Below are 13,664 nucleotides of genomic sequence, written 5' to 3'. Positions count from 1 at the left end.
GGGTCTATGTGAGTCACCTTGAGGCTAGACTTAATACTTCATCTTATCTCCAGCCCACACCATCCCTCCTGTGGTTTTACTGAAGGCTTCATAGAGAAGACGGTTCTATTCTTTCACCCTTTGGCAAAACGTAATCAAATGGCTCCTGAGCTTCTTAGTTCTTTCCCCAGAGTCTTTCCCCAAACATTCCATTCTACTCCGCAAAACAAAGCCCTCAATTGACCGAAATTAACTTTCCTAGAAAACAGGCAACCATTTCTTATCACTCAAGCACAGTCATGGGGTGGGGGAGGGGAGGTAGCAGTGGTGGGTAGTGCGTGTGTCCTACGCTTATCAAGGCATTCCTTCCTCAAAAATAGATCTCTCGAGGGAGCAACAGGGAAGGTGTGGACTGCTAACAAAAAGAAGATTCCCTTTTGTATCATCAGACCCAAGGCAAAAACCTCAGTCATTCCAACTCTTTTGTCTTTCTGCCACATTCAGTTACAAAATCTGGCCATCAAAAATCCTTAGTAGCCCTCAAAGTCACCTCTTCTTCTCTGTCTCACCTATCAGACTGTGGTATTCACGATGGAAATGTCTTTAATTCCCATGACCAAATACATCTGTGCTCTTTGGTGTAGCATACCGGGCTTTTGGACCAAATGTTAACGCAATTTCGTGTGCCCGACACACACTGAGGCCAAACAAATTGAAACATCGGAGTTTGGGGCAGAGAAAGGTTCACTACAGGGCCATGCAAGGAGACAGGTGGCTCATGCCCTAAAAGCCCCGAACTCAGTGAACGGTTTCGGCAAAGCACTCTTAAAAGCCAGGTGAAGGGTCCGGTGTGTGTGCGATCAGCTTGTGCACCACTCTCTGATTGGCTGACGGTGAGGTAGCGGGGCGGTGTCTCAGGGGTTAACATCATCAGTCCTTAGGCTCCAGGAGACCTGGGGGCTGTGTGCTCTGGTCAAGTAATTAACATCTTCCACTTGTTGGAGGTGTAGGAGTGTGGGGGTGGGGGTGGAGGGGAGGGGGTGGGGTGGGGTGGGGGGAGGGGTGGGGCTGGGGGGGCGTGGTTCACATCTGCAAAACCACTCAGGAAATGTGCATCACACACTATCATCTAGGTATTTCAGAGAGGTGCTCCAGCAGAGGATGCGGGCGAAGGCCTGCCTCCTGTTCCCCCCCCACAAAGCCCCATGGGGTCCTGCTCCGTTACACAAACTCCTCCACGTTGCAGCTTTATCTGCCATGCCTCTCCAACCATAGGCATTTTGTTTCTCCCAGGACTTTTTATTGCTGCACATACTCCTCTGTCTGTCTGCTAAGACCTCCTTTCCTCTGTCTACCTAGTGATGAGCTCCTATGCAGCCTTATGCCCCAAACCCAATAACTCCTCTGAGAAGACTTCCCTGACTACCCTCCCTTCCCCTTGCCCTTATTCAACCCCTCAACCCAGACCCACATAGAATTACCTGCTTTCTCCTTTGTGCTTCCATAGCCTCCTACCTATCCCTCTATTGTAGCACTTACCTATATGTGGTCTTAACCATTAAAGTCCTGGTTTCAATGCACTTTTATTTTATAGATTAAAGATATGAACGCTGTTTGATCTGTGGCACCTATTTTTTCCAGAGTATAGTTTCCCTTTGCAGGTTTGTTGTTTTTTCTTTGTTTTGGTTGATGGTTTTAAGGGACATACCAGATTTCTCAGTTAAAGTTACCAATAATTTTCCCATACAATTGTTTTTAAACATAAAATGTTTTCCCATCCAAATATTTGATAGATATTACATTTAACTTTATCTAGGCTTTTGATTTTCTAACTTTAACTTAAAAAATATTTATTTTTGTCTGTGTTGGGTCTTTGTTGCTGCACGTGGGCTTTCTCTAGTTGCAGTGAGCGTGGGATACTCTTCGTTGCGGTGCGCGGGCTTCTCATTGCGGTGGCTTCTCTTGTTGCGGAACACGGGCTCTAAGTGCGCAGGCTTCAGTAGCCGTGGCTCACGGGCTTAGTTGCTCCGCGGCATGTGGGATCTTCCCGGACCAAGGATCGAACCCATGTCCCCTGCATTGGCAGGCGGATTCTTAACCACTGTGCCACCAGGGAAGTCCCCTACGTTTATCTTTGTAATCCTTATGGTATTTATCTTGTGCATGATATGACACAAGATCTAATTACATATTTGCCTAAAAGCTAACCAACTGTCCTAAAATCATTTACTGAACAAAGTTTTTCTCCTATATTGCTTTTCATGGCTTTGTATCATATGTGAAGTTCTCATATCTGTTAGCAAGTGCTTTTGGACTATTTAATCAGTTGTGGGGTTTTTTTTTTGAGACCGAAAAAAAAAGCTCAGAGTGAGAGTACGGAATCTGCCTGGCTATTCAGGATGAATAGGAAACCATATTCATTCATTCATATTCATTCATTCATTCATTCATATAAGATGAACAGGAAACCATATTCCTTCCCAAGGGCACGTGCAGCTGTAATGGGTCACAAAAACCATCTTCTCTGAGTGCCTACTGTTTTCTTACTCTTTGGAAAATCCTGTTCTCTGAAGCCAGAGACTATCAGAAAATTCGATTTTTGAGATTGTAACAGTAAGAATGAAACATCCCAATCTTGCATGGAGGTTCTAACTCACTCTGACACAGAGAAGCAGACTTGATTACAATGCAGGTGCAGAGCTTCAGGTAAGGTGTTTCTGAGTGCGACATTCTACATTTATCCACGGAAACAGGACCCTGAGCTCATTTTGCAGTCCAGACCTCAGGCTGGCCCCTCTACTTTTGAGCCGATCAAAACTTCATCTCATGGTTTCTCTGGTGCCCGGTCTCCACTGATACAACGAATCAGTCGTGGGGCTACAGGTTTTGTCCTTGATGGTCTTAGGCTGCTGACTGCATTAGACACACTGTTCTCTTCTTGAGTTAGTGCCCTTAATTATTATAGTTTAATAATATGGGTTTTTTTCATTGTTATCAGAAGGTTCTCAAGCTTTTGGGGTTTTTCAAACCCTCTTTACACTCTTAAAAATCACGGAGAATTCCAAAGAGCTTTTGTTTGTGTTATATTCATCAATATATACTATATCAGAAAATTAAAACTAAGAAAATAAAAAATATTTGTTTCTATATTAATTTTAAAAATGAGGAAACTCATTACGTGTTAACATAAATATCAATAACATTTTTTATGAAAAATAATTATATTTTCCAAAACAAAGGAAATTTAGTAGGAGAATGGCATTGTTTTAAATTCATGTTAATTCCTTTAATGTTTGGCATAACAAGACATTTCTGCTTCTGCATTCAATCTGTTGTGATATCACATACTATGCAACCACTGGGAAACTTCACTGTATATTTGTGAAAGAATGGGAGTGAAACAGAGTGAAGAAAGTCTTAATATTGTTATGAAAGCAATTTTGATCCTGTGAACCCCTTGAAAGAGTTTCTAGGACCCTACCCAGACCATAGTCTGAGGACCACTGGTCTTAGCTATTCTAGCTTGTAGTTTCTCAGATGAAGTTTAGAATGTTTTGTCTCTTAATTTGGGAGGCAGTAATTACGTATTTAAAATCTTGTCTTCTCACTGAAGGATATCCTATGTCTCTCCAATTATAAAATACTTTACAGATGATTTCTCGATTTCAGATCTCCCACCTTTCTCATTTTTTATCATCCCTAGTTATTTTGTTTTCTTTGTTGCTATTGTGAACGAGATCCATTTTTCCCACTGTATTTTAATTGGTCATGGTTGGCCTCTTACAATTTTGTATGTGGCCATTTGCTTACTCTTTATTAATTCTTATGTTAAATAATATATTTGGTATGATCTAGTTTTTAAAGAAAGAACTAGAAAATTTGAATCTGTTTATATGATGTTAGTATTGATACGATATTCTCAATACTCTGAGATATCATCACATATTAGATGAAATATACGATATTCTGAGAAAAACCCACTGTTCAAGTTCTAGGTTTCAAAGATATTTTATGAGGAAAATATCATAAATATGCTGAATGCCCTTTTGGCACCTACTCAAATGATCGTGTTTTTTCCTTAAGACAGATGCATTGATTAAGACTAGATGACGCCTGTTCGGTCTTCTAGAATTCTTCGAATTTTGGGGCATCGCGAATGACAGACCCATTTAGATTATTAACAGAATCAAACGCCATTTTTGTCGTTCTCACCTTTTGAAGGGGAGGAAGGCATAAGCATGCCCCAAATGTCCCTTAGGCTGTTCAGGGAACCTGGCCAGCACAGACCCGTCCGGTGAGCTCAAGCTCAGAGAGGACCAGCCAGAGGGTTGGTGATTTAACTGGTCTCCTCCCTTAAGGCAGAAGTTCCTTCGCAGGCCGCTAAAGTGAACTGGTATCTGCGGGGGAGACCTCATTAGTCATTCTCCCTCTCAATTTCAGGGTCTGAGCCCGCTGGCCTCGAGATGACATCCTCGTGGCACGAGCCCCACGGAGTTTGGGGTCCAGGCCAGGGAGGCGCGGCCGAGCGCCATGAAGCCCCTCGCAGCCTCGGCCGCCAGTCCCGGGCACTGAGAGGAGCGCGAGGCCGACAGCGCGGCCTCCACTCCCGGCGGTCCCGTGGAAAAGCGGCACCCGCGGGCGGGAGGAAAAACGCTCTTCCAGAGCCTGGCGAGGGGCCGCCCCCTCGAGCGCCCCGCCCCCGGCCGTCCCGCCCTGCACGCCCGAGGGGGTGGATGGAGACGCCGGCTTCCGGCGCAGGTAGGGGTCTGGGCCTCGGCGGCGGGGAGCCCCGGGCCTGGCGGCGTCGCTTCCCCGGCCACTGGGGGCGGGGGGGGCGAACGCGGGGCTCCGAGAACCCCGCGTCCACCCCGGAAAACCGGACCGGGAACGGGAGGGGGGCCCGTGGGCACCGCGCGCCTCGTCCCGACCGAGTCTCGGGAACCTGTGGCCCGCGCCGCGCCGGCTCAACCCGAGGGAACGCCTGTTCAGGGCTGATTTCTCTGGCAGCAGGTCGGTGGAGCTGGGGTCCCTGCCGCTCCAGACGCATCTCTAAAGTTTCTTTTTTAAGGAGAACGTGCAGACAGGAAAGAGCATTGTGAGATTGAGAAGTAGAGAAATCCTCCCAGAAACGATGTCATCTCGAATTGCTCACCAACAGCCCTGTTCGTAGTAGTTTCTATTTGCACCTTGCTAGAATTTTCCTACGAGAAATTAAAAAAAAAAATTAAATATTTTATTATTGGGATGATTGTTGGCTATAAGCCTTGAAATAGACATTGTAATGGTCCTAAAATTTTAAAAAAAGATTTTTGAGAAAATTTGAAAACCCAAAGAATCCTTATGGGTTTTGTTGTGTCTGGAGTTTTCTTGGTGATTGAATGGTGCCCTTAAAGCCTCTTAATTTTTTTTTGTAAGTCTCATTGGTCCATAACTTTAGAGTTATTTTATGCCTGTGCAGAATGTGAGGTGTTCCGTGTTACTTGTGCAAATAATGCTAAACCTGAGGAATAAATTATCGTTGAGCCATACTACCTAAACGTTTCTAGGTTCAACTTCTAAATACTTTCCATGGATCCTTGATGCTTATCCTGTAACACCTTGACTTGTTTGTTGTGTGTTACAGGCCCAGGATCACAGCTGCAGTCTGGATACTTACTCTATGTCATGATATCCGAACATTATTATGCATTCTTTTCAAGCTTTGCTAAAGGTAGGTGATAAAGTCGACAAGTTTTCTGGATTTGCTGGAGCCTAAGTGCCAAGTTTTGACAGATAAATGACGGTACATGTTATTCATGCCGTATTGATTTTTATTATATTATAAAAGATAATTGTTTTCAAATGGGGAAATTTAGAAATGTATAAGATTTCGAAGATAACTTGTTTTTTATGAGTATATTGATGTGATGTCTAGGCATGTGAAAAATTACTCTCATTTGTCTTAGTCCTTTTTTATTATTGTTGGGAACCAAAAAAGCACAAAGTAAAAGATTCAATGTGGTGATCTTTAATACCAGACTATATCTATTTGGAGAGATTTTGGTCAGTCACATAAGGAGTAACATTGTTCTGCACTTCCTTTTTCAACTGTGTCTTTACAGCTTATTTTTTTTTGTGCAAATATTCTTTGAAAAGTAACTTTTATCTGTCAAGTCCAAACTATTTGAAAATCCATTAGTTGCTACTAATAGTGTGATAAACAAACAGATATTTGAAAGTGCAAATATACTTTAGACTATATAGATGTAAAGTATGTACAGTTTTGATGTAAGGATGTTTGATCATTTTAATAATTTCTGCAATGTCAGTGCTGTAAACTACTTCCCTTTTTTTTTTTTTTTAACCCAACAAATGAGGCTCTCTTCATCAGTTTTTTCCCTGGATTGATAATTTGAAAGATTGTATCTAACAAACTCCCTTTCCTTTGCATAGGAAACAAACTCAGTTATCCTCAGAGGGTAAACAGATTTCCATTATACTTTCAAACTAATTCACAGAAGACCCCTTACCACTTTAAGGACACACAGGGAGTCAGGAACCTCAAGTTGGGAAGCATTACTCTTTAGAACTGAAATCGTCTATCACTGAACAGCGAATTTCTTTTTTTTTTTAAAATAAATTTATTTCTTTTATTTTTGGCTGCATTGAGTTTTTATTGCTGCACGCGGGCTTTCTCTAGTTGCGGCGTGCAGGCTTCTCATTGTGGTGGCTTCTCTTGCTGTGGAGCGTGGGCTCTAGGCACGCGGGCTCAGTAGTTGTGGCGCATGGGCTTAGTTGCTCCGTGGCATGTGGGATCTTCCTGGACCAGGGCTCGAACCTGTGTCCCTTGCATTGGCAGGCGGATTCTTAACCACCGAGCCACCAGGGAAGTCCTCAAATTTCTACTGTGGACTTTGACCTGGTTTGTTTCTTGACTCTTGCATTTACCAGCATTATGACCTTAAAAACTCTCTAATCTTCAGTCTTCTTTTCTGAAAATGGGGGTTATAGTAATGCCTTTCTGAAAGGGTTTCTTATAAGTGTTAAAAGTTAAATGACATAATGCATGTAAAACTATAAGCCCTGTAGGTACCTGGCATCTGATAAACAGTCAGAAAAATGCTAGACATTGTTGTTATCTGTTTTCCTGATGTCCCAGGGTGATTACATCACGTGGATAGGTTCTTGTTTATTGGCCATTTTTAACAAAGAACACAAAACAAACCTTATGTAGAAGTCACAGGCTGATATAGGCATAAAGGCTGAATTTGGTTGAATTTGCTATATTTATTTGGGTCAGCTTGGTACTTTAAAATAACTGACTACTTTCCGACTATTTACCAATGGTTTGTAAAATTTACGTAAATTCCCAGAGTCCTCGCTTCTCCTGAAAAACAAGAGGACCAGGCAGGGTGGGGCTTGCAGCTGGCAGCGCTGCAGCCAGGATGTGGCCGCCCACTTTGGATGGGGCACACACTTTCCACTTTGCCACGATGCCTCTACTCCCTGCTTTTATTTCACCCAGGCGTGCTTCACTCATATATTTTACCTCCTTTGTCCCTGCAGACATCTCAGTTTGTGATTTCTGACTCAGAAAATATCCCTTACTAATTTGAACAGGTAATTGTGTGGCCAAAACTATAACCCAGCTTGCATCCTTGAAAAAGGAGGCGAGTTATCCTGTATTACAATTTACGAAGCATCATTTCCTCATAAAACTCATTTGATACTTAGGTCAACTCTGAGAATTAGTTCAAACATGCGTTATTATTCCATTTTACAGCTGTGGACACTGAAGTTTATAGGTTTGTACCAAAACTTAAAATCGTGTTTTGATGACTTAAAGTTTTTGGGGTTCTCACTAATGCCACTTTTTAAATAGGGGGAAATTTTCTAGGAATTGATAGCCTTTCTTTTGGTTCTAGTGTTTAAGCACGTACTTTTATCCCAGTAATTGCAGAATGAGAAAATGAGTGGTGGAAAGCAGGATACATGGCTAGAAGTACATAAGTAGACCTTGGTTCCCTTCTCTACAAAATGCTTTTAAGCAAATTGAAGGGAATAAAACATGGGTTATGGCTCATTCAAAGCAGACCATACATATAACTGGACAAGGCCTGTTTTAAACCAAACTTTATTGGCTGTGTTATTGGAAAGATGGAAGGGATGTGTGACCGATTTATCTGGTCTGTAGTTCAGCGAGCCCAGAGATTTCTGTGAGCCTGTGTTTTAAAGTTCTGTGAAAAAGGAAATACTTGAAACTTGCTTGGTGATTCAGCCTGGTGTCTCTGGAAGGTGAGTTTACATGGCAAACTCACTTTTCTCTAGGCTGCTTTTAACCAGCAAGGCTTTATTGCTTTCATAATCATACCAGGAGAATAATCTACACAATAAATTAAAATCATGCACAGTTCATTTGTGGGCATAATAACTGATGATATGTGACCATGGCTGAGAGAAGTTCAGCCAGCCATGCACGTGGTTGGGGAAGCATCTCGACAAAGACTACAGGAGGTCCTGCAGCAGCAAAGAGTCTACAATGTTCTAAGACTTGTCAGAAGGCAGCTGAGGCTGCAGTCACTGTGAGTGGTGAAGAAGAACATAGGTTGAGTTTAGGGAGGTCAGAAAGGATCCAAAGGACGTGGTGAGAATGTGGATTTTGAAGAATTTTTAGCGGGAAGATAATGTCGTCCGGCTTCTGTGTTGAGATCCTTCTGGCTGCTGTCTGTGGAGAGAGACAAGTTCTGCAGCTGCCCTGTTGATGTTCCAGGATTTCTCTTTCATCACAGACAGGGGCTGCTTTTGACTCTAACTTAAACCATATGTGATGCAGTTTAAACAGCTTGGCAGAAGTGCATGCATAACGGGAAGGATCTTCCAGTAATATTCTACAGAAAAAAGTGAGAATCGCAGTGTTAAAATATTGCTTAGTTTTGAATAAAGCCACTTGCTACTTAGTGTGTTTTCTCTCATGGGTGAATTGCATTTTCATTGAGAAATGGCGTTCTCTGTCTATATTTTGGAAAAGTTAACAATTAAGCTGATTAAAGTTTGTGTTATATGAGAAGAGAAAATGTGCTCATGTTCACTTATGAAGCAATTATCCCTAAATTGGGTTTCTAGCCCATTCTACTGATAAATTTGATCATTACCTCTAAAGTATTAAAAGATACTTAGAGTGATTTTCTGGTGTTTAAGAACTTAACGTACTCTCCTTAGTGATTATATGAGTTAGGAATTGAGTGTTAAGAGTTAGAGTATGAAGGCCCATTAATGCAAACATTCCAAGAAAAATAACTTATTTTTCTATTCTTTCCTTCTCTAATATTATTTCTAGGAAATTGTCCACTTAATCTGTTTTTAAGTTTCTTCATATAAAATTATATCCTTTTATGATCTTTTTAGTCTCTGCTGTAATTTGTTAGTCTTTCATCCTTAGTACTGTCCATCTGTGCCTTCTCTCTTGTTTGGTTTTTTCTTGATCAGTCTTGATAGAGGCTTGTCTATTTTTAAAAAATTCTCTTTGAAGAACTATTATATTTATCAATCCTCTAATCTGTCTTATTCTTTTTCTGTAATGTCTTTCTTTAATTTCAACTCTTATCTTCCTTTTTTCTACACTTTTTGCTTTTATTTTGTAATTATATAATTTTTAGCTTTTCTTCCTTTGTAATAGAAAATTTGAGGCTGTTTTCCTCTGCGTACTGTTTCAGTTGTATCCCATACATTCTCATGAGTAGTATTTTTATTATTATTCAGTTCTAAGCCTATTTTAAAATGGTCATTACATCTCCTCTTTGGCTCTTAAATTGCTCCTTTTAAAGTATCCAAGGGTATAGGTTTTTAAAAATTTATCTAATAGTTGTTGACTTCTTACTTAATTACATTGCGGTCATATGTGCTCAGGAAGAGTATTCATTATTAGACACAGGATTTCATGTGTATTCAGGATATCCATTCAATTTTCTTTGTTAATTGTTTAAATTTTATTTATTCTTAAGAACCTTTTTCTCCACTTGATCCAAAAATCACTGGCAAGGTGTGTTAAAATCTCCCACTAAAATAGTGACTTTCTCCATTTTTCTTTGTATATCTTTCAGTTCTTATTTTACGTATTTTGGGTCTCTGTTTTGAGCTTTTATATTTTCTTGGTGAATTAAGTCTTTGATTATTATGTAGTGATCCTCTTTACCTCTAATAAATATTTTTCCTTAGAGTACATTTTGTCTGATGTTAATCTAGCCACATCACTTTCTTTTGTTGAATATTTACATGGTACTGTTATTTTATTTCCAGTCTATTTCTGTCTGTAGTTTATGTGAATCTCATGCAAACAGCCAGAAGCTACCGGTTTCTGTCTTTTGACTGGTGAGTTTGGTCCATTTACAATTCTTGTGATTACTGACATATTTATAATTCTTTCCACAGGGCTATCTTATGACTTCTATTTCTTCTGCTTTTTTTAATGCTTCCTTTATTCTTTTTTCCTGAGTTTTTTGATTGAATGAGTTTGTTAATATCACTTTTTCTCTTTTAATATTATGCATAGTATTTTGAGGGTCTAGTGTTTAAGTATTTGACATGTATATCTTAAAGTCTAAAGTTATTATTTCTAATTGCCTCTTTAACTATATGAGGAACTTAAGAACATTTTAAATTCTATCACTCTGCTTTTAATTGTTTTTGTTCATTTTTGTCTATTATTGTTTCTTACAGTCAGTGTTAGTTTAGATTTACACACATGTGTAACAATTTATTTACTGTTTTTGGCAATTGAGACCTTCCTTGTGAGACCATTATCATTCTTCAGAGACATCCTTTAGAAGTTCTCTTTCTCAGGGGTCACTGTCATTAAACTCAATTTTTTTTTTTTGGTGAAAAATATCTTTAGTCTGCCTTTGATCTTGAAGGATACTTTTGTTTGTTCTAGATTAACAGTTATTTTATTTCAGCATTTTGAATATTATACTACTGTTTTCTATTGAAATATCAGCAGTCACTCTAATTGTTTCCTTCTATGTGTAATATATCTTTTCTATTCAGTTGGTTTTAAGAGCTTCTCATTGTCTTTGGTTTTCTGTAGTTTCACTGCAGTGTATCTGACTGTGGATTTTCAAAAAAATTTACTGAGCTTCCTAAATTTGAGTGTTTATACCTTTCACCTGTTTGGGAAAACTTCCAGCCACTGTCTATTGCTTTTTCTCCATTCTCTCCTTCTCAAACTGATTAGATGCCTGTTAGACTGAATCAGTCAGGGAAACAGAATTAATACCAAGTAGTTCGACAGAGGGAATTTAATATGGTGCTATGGTCTGAATGTTTGTATCCTCCCCAGATTCATATTTTTAAATCCTAACCGCCAGGGTAATGGTGTTGGGTATGAGGCCTTTGGGAAGTGATTAGGTCACAAGGGCAGAGCCTCATGGATGGGATCAGCATTGTATAAAAGAGACCCCAGAGAGTGAGCTCCTCCCTTCCACCATGTGGAGTTACAGCAAAAAGACAGCTGTCTAGAAAGAAAGTGAACGCACACCCAACATCACATCTACCAGCACCATGATCTTGGACTTCCTAGCCTCTAGAACTGTGAGAAATAACTGTTTGTTGTTTATAATCCACCCAGTTTATATTGTTTTTGCTAGAGCAGCCTGAACAGACTAAGACATATGGGGGATTAGTTACAAATGTTTTAGGACAGGGGTCCCCAACCCCCAGGCTGCACAGTGGGCGGGGAGCGACAGGCTAGTGAGCGAAGCTTTATCTGCCGCTCCCCATTGCTCCCCATCACTTGCGTTACCACCTGAGCCATCCCCAGCCCCGTGGAAAAATTGTCTTCCATGAAACCGGTCCCTGGTGCCAAAAAGGTTGGGGACCGCTGTTTTAGGGTATCCGAAAGCCAAATGGGACCATGAGGCAAACTAAAAGTTAGCAGTAGCAAAAAACTGTTGTCACGCCTCAGGCTCTAGAGTTACAGCAAGGAGATAGTCTTACCAGAATTCAGAAGCTGAGGCCATCTAGAACCATGGCAAGTCTGCTCTACAGGAACAGGGACCGCTGGGGAGATACAGCCACTGATGGAGACACCACAAAACCCAGAGGAAGCAGAGGAGAAATATCCTCCTACCTTCCAGCCTCCTGCCTGGCACCCTCACTGACAGCATCTAGCAGGGGAGGAAGCCAGTGGGACAAGGAGTTTGGGAAATACAGTTTTGAGATGTCAGCCCCCAAGATTCAGGACACGGAAGGTCATGCATGGATCTGAGAGCAAGCAGACCATTCTGGTCTCCCTTCCATATCTTTCAATTTGGCTGTCCTGTTTTTCTTTACTTTGTTTCCCTATACTACATACGGAGTAATATTTTTATTGTGGTAAAATGTACATTACATACAGTTTACCCTTTTAACCATTTTAAAATGTGCAGTTCTGTGGCTGTAAGTACATTCATGTTGTTGTACAACGATCACCACCATCCACCTCCACAACTTCTTTTATCTTCCCAAACTGAGGCTCTACCTGTTAAGTAATAATTCCCATTTCCCTTCCCTGATCTCCTAGCAACCACAGTTGTACTTCCTGTCTGTGAATTCGGCTATTCTGGGTACTATGTGTAAGTGGAATCATACAGTATTTGACCTTTTGTGACAGGCTTTTCTTTTCACAACACATAAGGCCTTCTAGGCTTTTCCATGTTGTAGCACGTGTCAGAATTTTCTTCCCTTTTAAGGCTGAATCACATTCTATTATATGTAATAAAACATTGTATTTATCCATTCATCCACTGATGGACATGCAGGCTGCTTCCACCTTTTAGCTGGATGTACAAATAGCTCTTTGAGACCCTCCTTTCAATTATTTTGGATATATACCGAGAAGTAGAATTGCTGGATCATGTGGTAATTCAGTGTTTTTCTGAGGAAGCACCATGTCATTTTCCACAGCAGTTGCACTATTTTACGTTCCCACCAGCAATCACAAGAGTTTCAATTTCTCCACACCCTGAACAACACTTGTTTTTTGTTGTTTGATAATAGCCATTTTAATGGTTGTGAAGTAGTATCTCTTCATGGTTTTGATTTGCATTTTCCTAAGGATTAGTGATTCCATATGCTTATTGGCCATTTGTATATATCTTTGGACAAATGTCTGTTCAAGTCCTTTGCCCATTTTTAAAATTAGGTTATTTTGTTGTTGTATTGTAGGCATTCTTCATGTTCTGGATATTAACCCTTTATCAGATATATGACTTACAAATATTTTCTTCTATCTTGTGGGTTGTCTGTTCACTCTGTTGATGGTGTCCTTTGAGGTACAAGAGTTTTTAATTTTTATGAAGTCTAATTTATCTATTTTTTCCTCTTACCTGTGCTTTGGTGTCAGATTCAAGAAATCACTGCCAAATTCAGTGTCATGTAGCTTTTCCCATATATTTTCTTCTGGTTTTTATAGTTTTAGCTCTTATGTTTAGGTCTTTGACCTATTTTGTGTCAGTTTTTGCATGTGGTGTAACATGAGGATTCAACTTCATTCTTTTGCATGTGGATTTCCAATTTTCTCAACACAAATTGTTAAAAAGGCTGTTATTTCCTCATTGAATGGCCTTGACAGTCTTGTTGAAAATTACTTGACCATATATATAAGGTTTTATTTCTGGGCTCTCTGTTTGATTCCCTTGGTCTATGTGTTTGTCCTTGTGGCAGTAAAGCAC

Source organism: Delphinapterus leucas, chromosome 2 (assembly GCF_059928025.1).
Source record: "Delphinapterus leucas isolate spDelLeu-1000000601 "Yukka" chromosome 2, BTC_Dleu_Yukka2, whole genome shotgun sequence".
Classification (NCBI taxonomy): domain Eukaryota; kingdom Metazoa; phylum Chordata; class Mammalia; order Artiodactyla; family Monodontidae; genus Delphinapterus; species Delphinapterus leucas.
Note: the sequence above shows the minus strand (reverse complement) of the source record.